Here is a 15,546-nt window from a genome sequence, read left to right on the forward strand (position 1 = left end):
ACCTCCAATCTTCTTCATTTGCTTAGACTGCCTCTGAAACTGGCTGAGCTGATACATGTCTGCTTGTTCTGGTCCTCACAGCGTTCCTAGGTACAGCTTCCCCCCAAAGTTCTTCCTTGCTGTCTTTCGTACACATCTTTCCCAACTGTTCACACATATATTCAGCTAGCCAATGCTTTTTAACTAAAGTGTCTTTAGAACATTTCTTGTACTCGGCAGATGGGATACAACTGTTGCCTTTAGCTTTCTCTGACAACCTCCGTGGTTGGCGAGGGGGGATGCATTGCTGAAGGAGCAAGGGTAGAGCGAGGGGGAGAAGTTTCTAGAATCATCACCAACAGTGTTGGGATTTTTGGATGTAGGGGGTGGGGAGGAAGAGGTAAAGTGTGAAGCAAAGTGGTTGGGTTAGTACATATTTAATGAGGCATTTTCTGTTTCAAGCAGCAGACTCACTCTGGATGAATGTTGGCTCATATCAAAGCTGTGGTAACAGAGATAGATGAGGTGTTCTCTTGAGCTATGCACAGTATTTTTGTTATGATGTGTCTCCTTCCTGTTCTGTTCCGCTATCTATACCAATTGAACATTTCCTATATGTCCAGTCCAAATAGTCCGAGCCAGGCTGGTTACCTATTTACCATAGACCCTGTTGGTCTGGGCTATTCATGACACCAAGCTGAAATCTGGATGGATTGTCTGTGGAATGTGTCCATTTGTCCTATCACTGGACATCTCTGGGTAAAAAGCCACTCAGTGCTGTACTGCTGAGCAGTAGCAGAGGGCGAGGCAGTTAGTTGCAGGGGAAATATAGCCTTGATTGGCTTTCTCAATATCGCTACACTGTTCAGTTCCTTGTGGATGTTCAATGTATCACACAGACCAAAGAATGGAGAGAATGCAGGCATGGAGGCATTTTTGTCAAAGGAGAAAACACTGGAAGTTTGACAATGAAAGGGTGAAGAATTCTATTGAGACATATTCTGGAAGAGATCAAGATAGTTGGATGGAATGGTTGAATCTCATTTTAGATTAGGGAAAGGGGAATTTAGACCATGCTGGGGGAGGGGACTTGAGGGATGTTTTAGAGGCCAAGAAAAGAGAGGCACTTAGAGCAAGAAGGAGGCTTGGAGATCAGGAGCAAAGGAGGATGCCACCTCCTCTTGGAATGCACATGGAGAATTCCATACCAAAGTCCCCGCTATGAGTGCCTAAGAGACCAGGTGATTTCTTGCCTTGTAAAAATCTTCCACAGAAATATTGGAGAGAGAATATTTTCTCTTCTAAGTATCTCAAGGGCTTGCATCTGTATTCTCTAAAGGAAGCTGGGCAAGAGGCAGGAGAGATTTTATGGTTGGACCATTTTTATCATTTTCCTTTGTGTGGGGGATTGAGTCATTCCATGGCCTTTCACCCATTGGGCCCTTCTCTAGGTTGAAGCTGTGATTCACATGAACTATCCTGACTTCCTCTCAAATGAGGACACATCTTTCATAATTAAGGCGTGCAAGAGCTTTAACCAACCCACCACAGGTAACTAGAGATGTAACTGCTCATGTAGTCATTCTATTAATATAAAGCCTTAAGATCTTTTTTTTTTTTTTTTTTTTAGAGATTTTAGTTATTTATTTGGCAGAGAGAGAGATCACAAGTAGGCAGAGAGGCAGGCAGAGAGATAGAGGGGGAAGCAGGCTTTCCGCTGAGCAGAGAGCCCGATGCGGGGCTCCGTCCCAGGACCCTGAGATCATTACTTGAGCTGAAGGCAAAGGCTTAACCCACTGAGCCACTCAGGCGCCCCAAGCCCTAAGATCTTAATAGAAGAGGCAGTCTGAGCTGAAAAAAAATGGATGTGTCTGAATAGGATATGCCTTTTTTCCCCCTCAGGATATTCTGAGGATAATATTTTGGTAGGGAAAAGTAAAATATTTCATTAAAAACGAAAATTTTATAAAAAAAAATATAGAGTTTGTGCACGAAAACAGAATTCCATGTGAATAAAATACGATCTTCACCTGGCATATTGTTTTCAGGCACGGCCATTTCAGTTTCCTCAGACACAGGTGAGCTTGGCTCAGCACTCCGGGCAGCCATATTGTGCAGCTGTGTTCTTCAGAGGTGTTCTTAGGTGAAGCACTCTTGCTTAACATGTAACTGTATGCATTGACTGGCCTTCTTCATCTTCAAATGCAGAATTGTAACATAGATACTCTTACTCCCTCTAAAGCAAATGGTAATTTGCTTAATACGGTCACATGTATAATGATTTTCTGGGCACCTTCAAAAGGTCAGTGTGCTGTCTGGATCAAACCATGTACATGTAGGATAGAATGTGGGGGAAGAATCCTGGCATAGATGTGCTCAGATTATTTTATTTCTCTAATTTTGCATTTTTAAAATTCAGCACAACTGTTATAAGACCTATTTTTGTCTTATATGAAGCCAATTAAATTTTAAGCTGGACCAATTCAATAAAAACGAATTTTGAAAATATAATCAACCCAGAAAAACGCAGCTAAATGTTCATTCAGTCAAAAAAAATTACACATTTGCTTGCTCTGCTGAGAGAGGCTATTGGGGTGGGATATTCTTGACATTTGTTCATTTAAAGATAAGGATAACTCCCTTCACACAGCCCTGCAAGCAGGACGCAATGAGAATTTCATCAAAGGCTGTGTAATTCTGTAAACGTATTCTTAGGAGTTATAGAAATTCTTACCCATCTTCCCAGAATTTTGCATGCAACCTTCATGGACAAGTCTCCTTATTTGTGTTGGATGAATGATGTCTTTTTCTTTCTTTTTTTTTTTTCCATTTTATTTATTTTTTCAGCGTAACAGTATTCATTGTTTTTGCACAATACCCAGTGCTCCATGCAAAACGTGCCCTCCCTATTACCCACCACCTGTCCCCCCAAACTCCCACCCCTGACCCTTCAAAACCTTCAGGTTGTTTTTCAGAGTCCATAGTCTCTTATGGTTCACCTCCCTTCCAAATTTTTTTTTTTTTAATAAACATATAATGTATTTTTATCTCCAGGGGTACAGGTCTGTGAATCGCCAGGTTTACACACTTCACAGCACTCACGATAGCACATACCCTCCCCAATGTCCATAGCCCCCTCCCCCTCTCCCAATCCCACCTCCCCCCAGCAACCCCCAGTTTGTTTTGTGAGATTAAGAGTCATTTATGGTTTGTCTCCCTCCCAATCCCATCTTGTTTCATTTATTCTTCTCCTATCCCCCTAACCCCCCATGTTGCTTCTCCATGTCCTCATATCAGGGAGATCATATGATAGTTGTCTTTCTCCGATTGACTTATTTCACTAAGCATGATACCCTCTAGTTCCATCCACGTCGTCGCAAATGGCAAGATTTCATTTCTTTTGATGGCTGCATAATATTCCATTGTGTATATATACCACCTCTTCTTTATCCATTCATCTGTTGATGGACATCTAGGTTCTTTCCATAGCTTGGCTATTGTAGACATTGCTGCTATAAACATTCGGGTACACGTGCCCCTTCGGATCACTATGTTTGTATCTTTAGGGTAAATACGCAGTAGTGCAATTGCTGGGTCATAGGGTAGTTCTATTTTCAACATTTTGAGGAACCTCCATGCTGTTTTCCAGAGTGGTTGCACCAGCTTGCATTCCCACCAACAGTGGAGGAGGGTTCCCCTTTCTCCACATCCTCTCCAGCATCTGTCATTTCCTGACTTGTTAATTTTAGCCATTCTGACTGGTGTGAGGTGATATCTCATTGTGGTTTTGATTTGTATTTCCCTGATGCCGAGTGACGTGGAGCACTTTTTCATGTGTCTGTTGGCCACCTGGATGTCTTCTTTGCAGAAATGTCTGTTCATGTCCTCTGCCCATTTCTTGATTGGATTGTTTGTTCTTTGGGTGTTGAGTTTGCTAAGTTCCTTATAGATTTTGGATACTAGCCCTTTATCTGATATGTCGTTTGCAAATATCTTCTCCCATTCTGTCAGTTGTCTTTTGGTTTTGTTAACTGTTTCCTTTGCTGTGCAAAAGCTTTTGATCTTGATGAAATCCCAATAGTTCATTTTTGCCCTTGCTTCCCTTGCCTTTGCCATTGTTCCTAGGAAGATGTTGCTGCGGCTGAGGTCGAAGAGGTTGCTGCCTGCATTCTCCTCAAGGATTTTGATGGATTCCTTTCTCACATTGAGGTCCTTCATCCATTTGGAGCCTATTTTCGTGTGTGGTGTAAGGAAGTGGTCCAATTTCATTTTTTTGCATGTGGCTGTCCAATTTTCCCAGCACCATTTATTGAAGAGGCTGTCTTTTTTCCATTGGACATTCTTTCCTGCTTTGTCGAAGATTAGTTGACCATAGAGTTGAGGGTCTATTTCTGGGCTCTCTATTCTGTTCCACTGATCTATGTGTCTGTTTTTGTGCCAGTACCATGTTGTCTTGATGATGACAGCTTTGTAATAGAGCTTGAAGTCCGGAATTGTGATGCCACCAACTTTGGCTTTGTTCTTCAATATTCCTTTGGCTATTCGAGGTCTTTTCTGGTTCCATATAAATTTTAGGATTATTTGTTCCATTTCTTTGAAAAAAATGGATGGTACTTTGATAGGGATTGCATTAAATGTGTAGATTGCTTTAGGTAACATGGACATTTTCACAATATTTATTCTTCCAATCCAGGAGCATGGAACATTTTTCCATTTGTTTGTGTCTTCCTCAATTTCTTTCATGAGTACTTTATAATTTTCTGTGTATAGATTCTTAGCCTCTTTGGTTAGGTTTATTCCTAGGTATCTTATAGTTTTGAGTACAATTGTAAATGGGATTGACTCCTTAATTTCTCTTTCTTCTGTCTTGTTGTTGGTGTACAGAAATGCAACTAATTTCTGTGCATTGATTTTATATCCTGACACTTTACTGAATTCCTGTACAAGTTCTAGCAGTTTTGGAGTGGAGTCTTTTGGGTTTTCCACATATAGTATCATATCATCTGCGAAGAGTGATAGTTTGACTTCTTCTTTACCAATTTGGATGCCTTTAATTTCTTTTTGTTGTCTGATTGCTGAGGCTAGGACTTCTAGTACTATGTTGAATAGCAGTTGTGATAATGGACATCCCTGCCGTGTTCCTGACCTTAGCGGAAAAGCTTTCAGTTTTTCTCCATTGAGAATGATATTTGCGGTGGGTTTTTCATAGATGGCTTTGATAATATTGAGGTATGTGCCCTCTATCCCTACACTTTGAAGAGTTTTGATCAGGAAGGGATGCTGTACTTTGTCAAATGCTTTTTCAGCATCTATGGAGAGTATCATATGGTTCTTGTTCTTTCTTTTATTAATGTGTTCTATCACATTGATTGATTTGCGGATGTTGAACCAACCCTGCAGCCCTGGAATAAATCCCACTTGATCGTGGTGAATAATCCTTTTAATGTACTGTTGAATCCTATTGGCTAGTATTTTGGCGAGAATTTTTGCGTCTGTGTTCATCAAGGATATTGGTCTGTAGTTCTCTTTTTTGGTGGGATCCTTGTCTGGTTTTGGGATCAAGGTGATGCTGGCCTCATAAAATGAGTTTGGAAGTTTTGCTTCCGTTTCTATTTTTTGGAACAGTTTCAGGAGAATAGGAATTAGTTCTTCTTTAAATGTTTGGTAGAATTCCCCTGGGAAGCCGTCTGGCCCTGGGCTTTTGTTTGTTTGGAGATTTTTGATGACTGTTTCAATCTCCTTACTGGTTATGGGCCTGTTCAGGTTTTCTATTTCTTCCTGGTTCAGTTGTGGTAGTTTATATGTCTCTAGGAATGCATCCATTTCTTCCAGATTGTCAAATTTGTTGGCATAGAGTTGCTCATAGTCTGTATTTCTTTGGTGTTAGTTGTGATCTCTCCTCTTTCATTCATGATTTTATTTATTTGGGTCCTTTCTCTTTTCTTTTTGATAAGTCTGGCGAGGGGTTTATCAATCTTATTGATTCTTTCAAAGAACCAGCTCCTACTTTCATTGATTTTTTCTATTGTTTTTTTGGTTTCTATTTCATTGATTTCTGCTCTGATCTTTATGATTTCTCTTCTTCTGCTGGGTTTAGGGTTTCTTTCTTGTTCTTTCTCCAGCTCCTTTACGTGTAGGGTTAGGTTGTGTACTTGAGACCTTTCTTGTTTCTTGAGAAAGGCTTGTACCGCTATATATTTTCCTCTCAGGACTGCCTTTGCTGTGTCCCACAGATTTTGAACTGTTGTGTTTTCATTATCATTTGTTTCCATGAATTTTTTCAATTCTTTAATTTCCTGGCTGACCCATTCATTCTTTAGAAGGATGCTGTTTAGTCTCCATGTATTTGGGTTCTTTCCAGCTTTCCTCTTGTGATTGAGTTCTAGCTTCAGAGCATTGTGGTCTGCAAATATGCAGGGAATGATCCCAATCTTTTGATACCGGTTGAGATGTGATTTGTGACCCAGGATGTGATCTATTCTGGAGAAGGTTCCATGTGCACTAGAGAAGAATGTGTATTCTATTGCTTTGGGATGAAATGTTCTGAATATATCTGTGATGTCCATCTGGTCCAGTGTGTCATTTAAGGCCTTTATTTCCTTGTTGATCTTTTGCTTGGATGATCTGTCCATTTCAGTGAGGGGAGTGTTAAAGTCCCCTACTATTATTGTATTATTATTGATGTGTTTCTTTGATTTTGTTATTAATTGGTTGATATAGTTGGCTGCTCCCACGTTAGGGGCATAGATATTTAAAATTGTTAGATCTTCTTGTTGGACAGACCCTTTGAGTAGGATATAGTGTCCTTCCTCATCTCTTATTATAGTCTTTGGCTTAAAATCTAATTGATCTGATATAAGGATTGCCACCCCAGCTTTCTTCTGATGCCCATTAACATGGTAAATTGTTTTCCACCCCCTCACTTTAAATCTGGAGGTGTCTTCGTGTCTAAAATGAGTTTCTTGTAGGCAACATACTGATGGGTTTTGTTTTTTTATCCATTCTGATACCCTGTGTCTTTTGATTGGGGTATTTAGCCCATTAACATTCAGGGTAACTATTGAGAGATATGAATTTAGTGCCATTATTAGTCTGTAAGGTGACTGTTACTGTATATTGTCTCTGTACCTTTCTGATCTACTACTTTTAGGCTCTCTCTTTGCTTAGAGGACCCCTTTCAATATTTCCTGTAGAGCTGGTTTGGTGTTTGCAAATTCTTTCAGTTTTTGTTTGTCCTGGAAGCTTTTGATCTCTCCTTCTATTTTCAATGATAGCCTAGCTGGATAGAGTATTCTTGGCTGCATGTTTTTCTCGTTTTGTGCTCTGAATATATCATGCCAGCTCTTCCTGGCCTGCCAGGTCTCTGTGGATAAGTCTGCTGCCAATCTAATATTTTTACCATTGTATGTTACAGACTTCTTTTCTCGGGCTGCTTTCAGGATTTTCTCTTTGTCACTAAGACTTGTAAATTTTACTATTAGGTGACAGGGTGTGGACCTATTCTTGTTGACATTGAGGGGGGTTCTCTGCATCTCCTGGATTTTGATGCTTGTTCCCTTTGCCATATTAGGGAAATTCTCTCCAATGATTCTCTCTAATAGACCTTCTGCTCCCCTCTCTGTTTCTTCTTCTTCTGGAATCCCAATTATTCTAATGTTGTTTCGTCTTATGGTGTCACTTATCTCTCGAATTCTCCCCTCATGGTCCATTAGCTGTTTGTCCCTCTTTTGTTGGGCTTCTTTATTCTCTGTCATTTGGTCTTCTATATCACTAATTCTTTCTTCTGCCTCATTGATCCTAGCAGTGAGAGACTCCATTTTTGATTGCACCTCATTAATAGCTTTTTTGATTTCAACTTGGTTAGATTTTAGTTCTTTAATTTCTCCAGAAAGGGCTTTAATATCTCCAGAGAGGGTTTCTCTAATATCTTCCATGCCTTTTTTGAGCCCGGCTAGAATGTTCAGAATCGTCATTCTGAACTCTTGATCTGACATATTACCAATGTCTGTGTTGATTAGGTCCCTAGCCTTCGGTACTGTCTCTTGTTCTTTTGTTTGTGGTGATTTTTTCCGCCTTGTCATTTTGTCCAGATAAGAGGATATGAAGGAACGAATAAAATACTAAAAGGGTGGCAAAGACCCCAGAAAAATGCGCTGTAACCAAATGAGAAGAGACCCCAAATTGTGGGGGGGGGAGAAAGGGGATAAAAAGAGGTTCAGAAAAAAAAAGAAAAAAATTTAAAAAATAAAACAAATAAAGAAAAAATATAAAAAAGAAAGAAAAAATATATATATTTAGATAAGCTAGTCAAAAAACGTTAAAAAAGAAAAGGGTAAAAGTTTTAAAAAATTTAGCAGAAGAAGAAAAAAGAAAAAAGAAAAAAAAATTGAAAAAAGAAAAAAATAATTGAAGTAGCCGCAAGACTAAAGAATCATGGGGAGAAAGCCATGAGTTCCGTGCTTTGCTTTCTCCTTCTCTGGAATTGCGCTTCTGTCTTAGGAATTGAACCTACTTTCCTTGATAGATGAACTTCGTCCTGACTGGATATTTTGTTGATCTTCTGGGGGAGGGGCCTGTTGTAGTGACTCTCAAGTGTCTTTGCCCGAGGCAGGATTGCACTGCCCTTACCGGCGGCCGGACTAAGTAATCAGCTTGGGTTCGCTTTTGGGAGCTTCTGTTCCCTGAACGCTTTCCGTAGAGTTCCGGAGGACGGGAATGAAAATGGCGGCCTCCTAATCTCCGGCCCGGAGAAGCTGAGAGCCTGGGGCCCCACTCGTCAGTGCGCCCCCAGAGGATAGCACCCAATCACCCCGTATCCCCAGCCTCTAGCCGCGCTCCGAGCTCACCCAGCCCGCGACCATTTCAAGGTAACCCCGAGCTGAGAGTTCAGTCCTCGGCTCTGTCTCTGCAGCCGGCTTCTCCGTTCTAATACCTGCGAGCTCTGCGACACTCTGACACCCCCGATCCTTCTGTGACCTTGCGGAACCTGGGACCACGCTGACCCCGCGTGGGCTTCACCCCGGTTTAGCCTCTGGAGCAATGTCCCTCAGTGGAACAGACTTTTAAAAGTCCTGATTTTGTGCTCCGTTCCTCCGCCGCTTGCCGGGAGCCGGTCCCTCCCCCCGCGGTCTATCTTCCCGTCGTTTTAGATTCACTTCTCCGTCAGTCCTACCTTTCAGAAAGTGGTTGATTTTCTGTTTCTAGAGTTGCTGTTCTTCTTCTCTTCGCTCTCCCATTGGATTTGTAGGTGTTTGCAATGTTTAGATAAGCTATCGAGCTGATCTCCTGCTACCTGATGTAGTCTCAGCCTGCTACTTCTCTGCCATCTTGACTCCTCCCTTCTGATGTCTTTTTCTAATTAAGCAGATGCTTTCGTTTTAGTTGAGGACTGCAAGACAATGTCTCATTGAGCTTTTTTTTGTTTTGTTTTTGTTTTGGACAGTGTTAGAATTAGCCTTAGAATTTGGTCTCTTGATTGACTTGTGTCGTAATTAAAGCCCAGTTTGATCGATTCTGCTTGTGCTTTTCCATAGGAAACCCAGAACAACGTCCCACATTTGCAACAGGTTGGATTTGCTGACTGTTCCTGATCCCTTTGATATGTTCTGACATTCACAGCCCTCCCCTAGAAGCCCAGGCTGCATGAAGTGTGCGTATTCCTTAGCTCCAACACTGACAGATCATCCCACCTTACCTTTTATTATTCCTTTGTTATAATATGTATTCAAATAGTATTACAAGACAGGATCTTACGGAGTAAATACAGTCATATTGATAGTTTCCATTACCTTAATAGTTCACATAAGAGAGAAAAATCACTTCCAGAATCTGAGCAAGTCTGAGATGGTCTTTTTTCCTCTTCTTGTCTTTAGCTTTGAAGGCTTGGAAAGTCCTATTACCCTAAAAATTAAATTGGCTTAGTTTAATGCATACAGATGGCAATGCCTTGTGCTAGGTACAGCTGTCATTTTCGTCCTCAAAAGAGAAAAAGGGAAAGTACAGTCAGCTCACCTGCAGCATATATAACTTACATTAGAAAGGTGAGCCGAAGGCAGATAGGAAGGATGTCTGTCCCACGTAATGCATCTGCATAAAATAAGATCTGCTTTTCTTTTTTGGAAAAATGACTTTTCAGTGTAATTCATCACTTGAGTTATTCCAAACATACTTGCAATTTTAGGGGAAAAGAAAAAACATACTTGTATCTCTGCTCCAGATACCATCATTTGAAAGCTTTCATATTTGAATAAGGAAGGCATGACATTTGTAGAGTCCCCTGATTAGGGTGACCTTTCCAACTTTTTACATTAAATATACGGAGAGTCCATCCATCCTCTGGCCCAAGATAGAATCAGTCTCTTTGCTGAGAGAGCATCCATCTGTCTGAGAGCATGTCTGGCCCTCCATTTCGTTCCAAGTTTATACCATTTTACCAAAGTGTAAGGTCCTTCCCTTGACTTCTTAGTGTTTGTTATGCGTTTATTGAATAAATGCATGGACTTTTATAAGTAGATAAAACATTTCAACAACATCTTCAAATAATGCATATGCTATGCTGTTTCATGTAACACGTATACGGTTGAAGACTTCCCAGGCTGGGTCTAGCTTTTTGTTGCTCTGGGCTAATAAATTCGTAGCTTCGAATATAGTCCATTGTTGTGCATGTTTCATTAGATAATGCAAATGAGGTGAACAGAGAAATGATCACACTTCAGCTTACGGAGGGGAGAGATGCTCACTTCACAAGCACCTCCCCCCAGCAGATTGCTGAACATTCTCTGAGTTTATTTTATAGTATGCGTAGGCCCACTTTGCTGGAGGAAGGCAACTGAGACAATCTTTGCCAGAAATCTGGAATAAGGCGTATATCGGTGCCATAGAGGAAAGCTTTCTTTTAGGGCATCGTGTAGATCTGTTTTGGCTATTTTTCAAACCTGCATTTATGCCTGGGTCGATAACAGGAAAAAAAATCTCTTATTAATTGCTATCATTTGAAAGGAAGTTAAAATCGACCTCCAGCAATCGGACTTGGCAGCGTCCAGACTTTTACTGCTCAAAATTTTGGAATTTGCCTCAGCACAAATATTATCTGTCGACCATCGTGGGAAGTTTTTGTATGGACCCATATCCATCTCCATGTAATTATAATGTTCTAGGAAAGGTGGCATAGAATAATCTTTTTCTTTTGTAAATGGAATCCTATTTTAGAATGTTCAAGAAATGTTCCTCTGCAAAGGAGTCAGTCCTATGGTATAGTAATAATTCATCCACGTGTAAACTTGGAATTCCTAATATCAATTTTACCTGAAATGACATGCTTCTGTACTTGAAGATAAATAACAATTTGGTTACAGACAGCGGAATTAAGTAATTTCAGGAAATGAATTACCATACTGACCTTGAGTAGACCTGGGATGACAGCTTGCCAAGATGGGGCCGCTGCCAAGTTCCTGTCTCGTTTACGTAATTTGGACTGTACCTATTCTTCTGATTTACGATCAACTTGCTTTAATAAAACAGATTGTTTGAGTTATATTTAATTGAATGTTCATTTCTTCTACTTCTCCTTTAAGTGTGGGTAAACTTCAAAAATCCAAGGATCTCCTGGAAGGCAGAGTTGAAAGGACACTTGTCCTTGAGCGCTGACATAGGCTCCGAGATTGAACAACCAAACAATGATGTACGGACGGGAAATTCAGAAGAGATGGACTGCAGCTTCATTCCCTGTCCTATGGTGCAGATCTCATATATTCTAGAAGGGCTAGAAAACCCACGCATCACCAGAAATGGGAAGCCCATCCAGCCCCAGGTCTTGGGCATTCATAGGAGTTCTGCATTCAAATCACTCCCAAAGCTGCCATCTTCCCAGCAGTGTGGGCAAGGAGGTGAACATGCTTTGTGACTGCACAGATACTCAAACCTGTTAGTGAAACTGCTCCAGACTAAGTTGCCAGACAGGCAGGCACAAGCAGAAACCTCCTTAAGATAACATGATGTTCTCCTTATAATCCTGTCTTACACGAACTTACCCCAGTATTTTGTTCGGCCCTCTGTCACAGCGTTTCCCATAGACTGCCAGGAGTTAGACCTCTCTGTGTGTAGGTCTGTCTACCCCTCTCTCAACTGCACTTTCATAGGGCAGGAGCACGCTCTCACTCGTGTTTTTTATTCCTCACAGACTCTAGGGTGGTTTGCCTACACTAAGAAGTCTCTAAGTGCCTAACAGGTTTTAGTTCCCTAGTATGTCCTTGTTTTTTTCTTCAACTTTCTTAAAAATTATTTGAAACAGGTTGTCATTATAATTAAAATTTTTAAGACAACATGTGAAGAACACAAGCAGATTTAATTTTGCTGCATATAAATCTATTCCCTATTTTAACTGCACAATAGGCCATGCCAGCAGACTACGCTTCTCTTGTTTCTATATTCTCCAGCACGACGCACAGTTTGTGGCACATGGTAGCTACTCAAGACCTATTCGTTAAATGAACCAAGGGACTTAGATGTGCTAGATGCCAGACATTGTGCTAGGGCTGGAGATATACAGGAAATGGATCCTGCCCTAAAGGAATTCAGACTTGGCAGATAATGACCAGGGCATCACAGGTGAGGTTTGTGCAGAGCTTTACTTTGTATTTGCATAGTGCTTTTCGTAAAAGTTGCTTTCAGTGGCATGCTTTCATTTGATCTCATAATCTAGTGAGGTTGTTAGCACAGTAACTTAATTTTTTATTTGTTTGCTTTTCAAAAGTTTTAGCTGCTCTCTCTCTTTCCCTTAAGTGCAGATGTGTACTTATTATTTCCACGCATCTTTATTGTAGGAAACAAGGAATAGAAACTAAGGCAAGGGGAGCCTGGGTGGCTCAGTGGGTTAAAGTCTCTGCCTTTGGCTCAGGTCATGATCTCAGGGTCCTGAGATTGAGTTCCGCATCGGGCTCTCTGCTTAGCAGGGAGTCTGTTTCCCCCCTCTCTCTGCCTACTTATGATCTGTCTGTCACATAAATAAATACAATCTTAAAAAAAAAAGAAACTAAGGCAAGATATGGCAAGATTGTATATAAATATAGACCATATATATATATGGTCTATATTTTACTTAATATATATGGTCTATATTTTACTTTCAGGACTCTGGTTTTTTTTTTCCTTCCTCTTTTTCTTTCTTTCTTTTTTTTTATTTGTTTATTTACAACATAACAGTGTTCATTGTTTTGGCCTCACACCCAGTGCTCCATGCAGTACGTGCCCTCCCTATTACCCACCACCTGGTTCCTCAACCTCCCACGCCCCCCCGCCCCTCCAAAACCCTCTGGTTGTTTTTCAGAGTCCATAGTCTCTCATGGTTCATCTCCCCTTCCAGTTTCCCTCAACTCCCTCTCCTCTCCATCTCCCCATGTCCTCCATGTTATTTGTTATGCTCCACAAATAAGTGAGACCATATGATACTTGACTCTCTCTGCTTGACTTATTTCGCTCAGCATAATCTCTTCCAGTCCCATCCATGTTGCTACAAAAGTTGGGTATTCATCCTTTCTGAGGGAGGCATAATACTCCATTGTGTATATGTACCACATCTTCCTTATCCATTCAGCCGTTGAAGGGCATCTTGGTTCTTTCCACAGTTTGGCGACCGTAGCCATTGCTGCAATAAACATTGGGGTACAGATGGCTCTTCTTTTCACTACATCTGTATCTTTGGGGTAAATACCCAGCAGTGCAATTGCAGGGTCATAGGGAAGCTCTATTCTTAATTTCTTCAGGAATCTCCACACTGTTCTCCAAAGTGGCTGCACTAACTTGCATTCCCACCAACAGTGTAAGAGGGTTCCCCTTTCTCCACATCCTCTCCAACACATGATGTTTCCTGTCTTGCTAATTTTGGCCATTCTAACTGGTTATCAGGTGGTATCTCAATGTGGTTTTAATTTGAATCTCCCTGGTGGCTAGTGATGATGAACATTTTTTCATGTGTCTGCTCATATCTTCTGCCCATTTTTTGACATGATTATCTGTTTTTTGTGTGTTGAGTTTGAGAAGTTCTTTATAGATCCTGGATATCAACCTTTTGTCTGTACTGTCATTTGCATATATCTTCTCCCATTCCGTGGGTTGCCTTTTTGTTTTGTTGACTGTTTCCTTTGCTGTGCAGAAGCTTTTGATCTTGATGAAGTCCCAAAAGTTCATTTTTGCTTTTGTTTCCTTGGCCTTTGGAGACATATCTTGAAAGAAGTTGCTGTGGCTGATATCGAAGAGGTTACTGCCTATGTTCTCCTCTAGGATTCTGATGGATTCCTGTCTCACGTTGAGGTCTTTTATCCATTTCGAGTTTATCTTTGTGTACGGTGTAAGAGAATGGTCGAGTTTCATTCTTCTATATATCGCTGTCCAGTTTTCCCAGCACCATTTATTGAAGAGACTGTCTTTTTTCCATTGAATATTTTTTCCTGTTTTGTCCAAGATTATTTCACCATAGAGTTGAGGGTCCATATCTGGGCTCTCCACTCTGTTCCACTGGTCTATGTGTCTGTTTTTATGCCAGTACCACGCTGTCTTGGTGATCACAGCTTTGTAGTAAAGCTTGAAATCGGGTAACGTGATGCCGCCAGTTTTGTTTTTGTTTTTCAACATTTCCTTAGCAATTCGGGGTCTCTTCTGATTCCATACAAATTTTAGGATTATTTGCTCCAGCTCCTTGAAAAATATCGGTGGAATTTTGATCGGAATGGCATTAAAAGTATAGATTTCTCTAGGCAGTATAGACATTTTAACAATGTTTATTCTTCCAATCCAAGAGCATGGAACAGTCTTCCATCTTTTTGTGTCTTCTTCAATTTCTTTCATGAGTGTTCTGTAGTTCCTCGAGTACAGGTCCTTTACCTCTTTGGTTAGGTTTATTCCCAGGTATGTTATGGTTCTTGGTGCTATAGTAAATGGAATCGATTCTCTAATTTCCCTTTCTGTATTTTCATTGTTAGTGTATAAGAAAGCCACTGATTTCTGTACATTGACTTTGAGGATGCCTGCATGGCTCCGTTGGTTGAGTGTTGGACTCTTGATCTCAGTTCTGGTCTTAATCTGTACATTGACTTTGTATCCTGCCATGTTACTGAATTGCTGTATGAGTTCTAGTAGTTTGGGGGTGGAGTCTTTGGGGTTTTCCATATAAAGAATCATGTCATCTGTGAAGAGAGAGAGTTTGACTTCTTCCTTGCCAATTTGGATACCTTTTATTTCTCTTTGTTGTCTGATTGCTGTTGCTAGAACTTCTAATACTATGTTGAACAAGAGTGGTGAGAGTGGGCATCCTTGTCGTGTTCCTGATCTCAACGGGAAGGCTGCAAGCTTTTTCTCATTGAGGATGACATTTGCTGTGGGTCTTTCATAGATAGATTTTATGAAGTTCAGGAATGTTCCCTCTATCCCTATACTTTGAAGCATTTTAATCAGGAACGGATGCTGGATTTTGTCAAATGCTTTTTCTGCATCAATTGAGAGGACCATGTGGTTCTTCTCTCTTCTCTTATTGATTTGTTCTATCACATTGATTGATTTGTAAATGTTGAACCA

The sequence above is a fragment of the Meles meles genome, chromosome 7 (assembly GCF_922984935.1).
Source record: "Meles meles chromosome 7, mMelMel3.1 paternal haplotype, whole genome shotgun sequence".
Taxonomy (NCBI): domain Eukaryota; kingdom Metazoa; phylum Chordata; class Mammalia; order Carnivora; family Mustelidae; genus Meles; species Meles meles.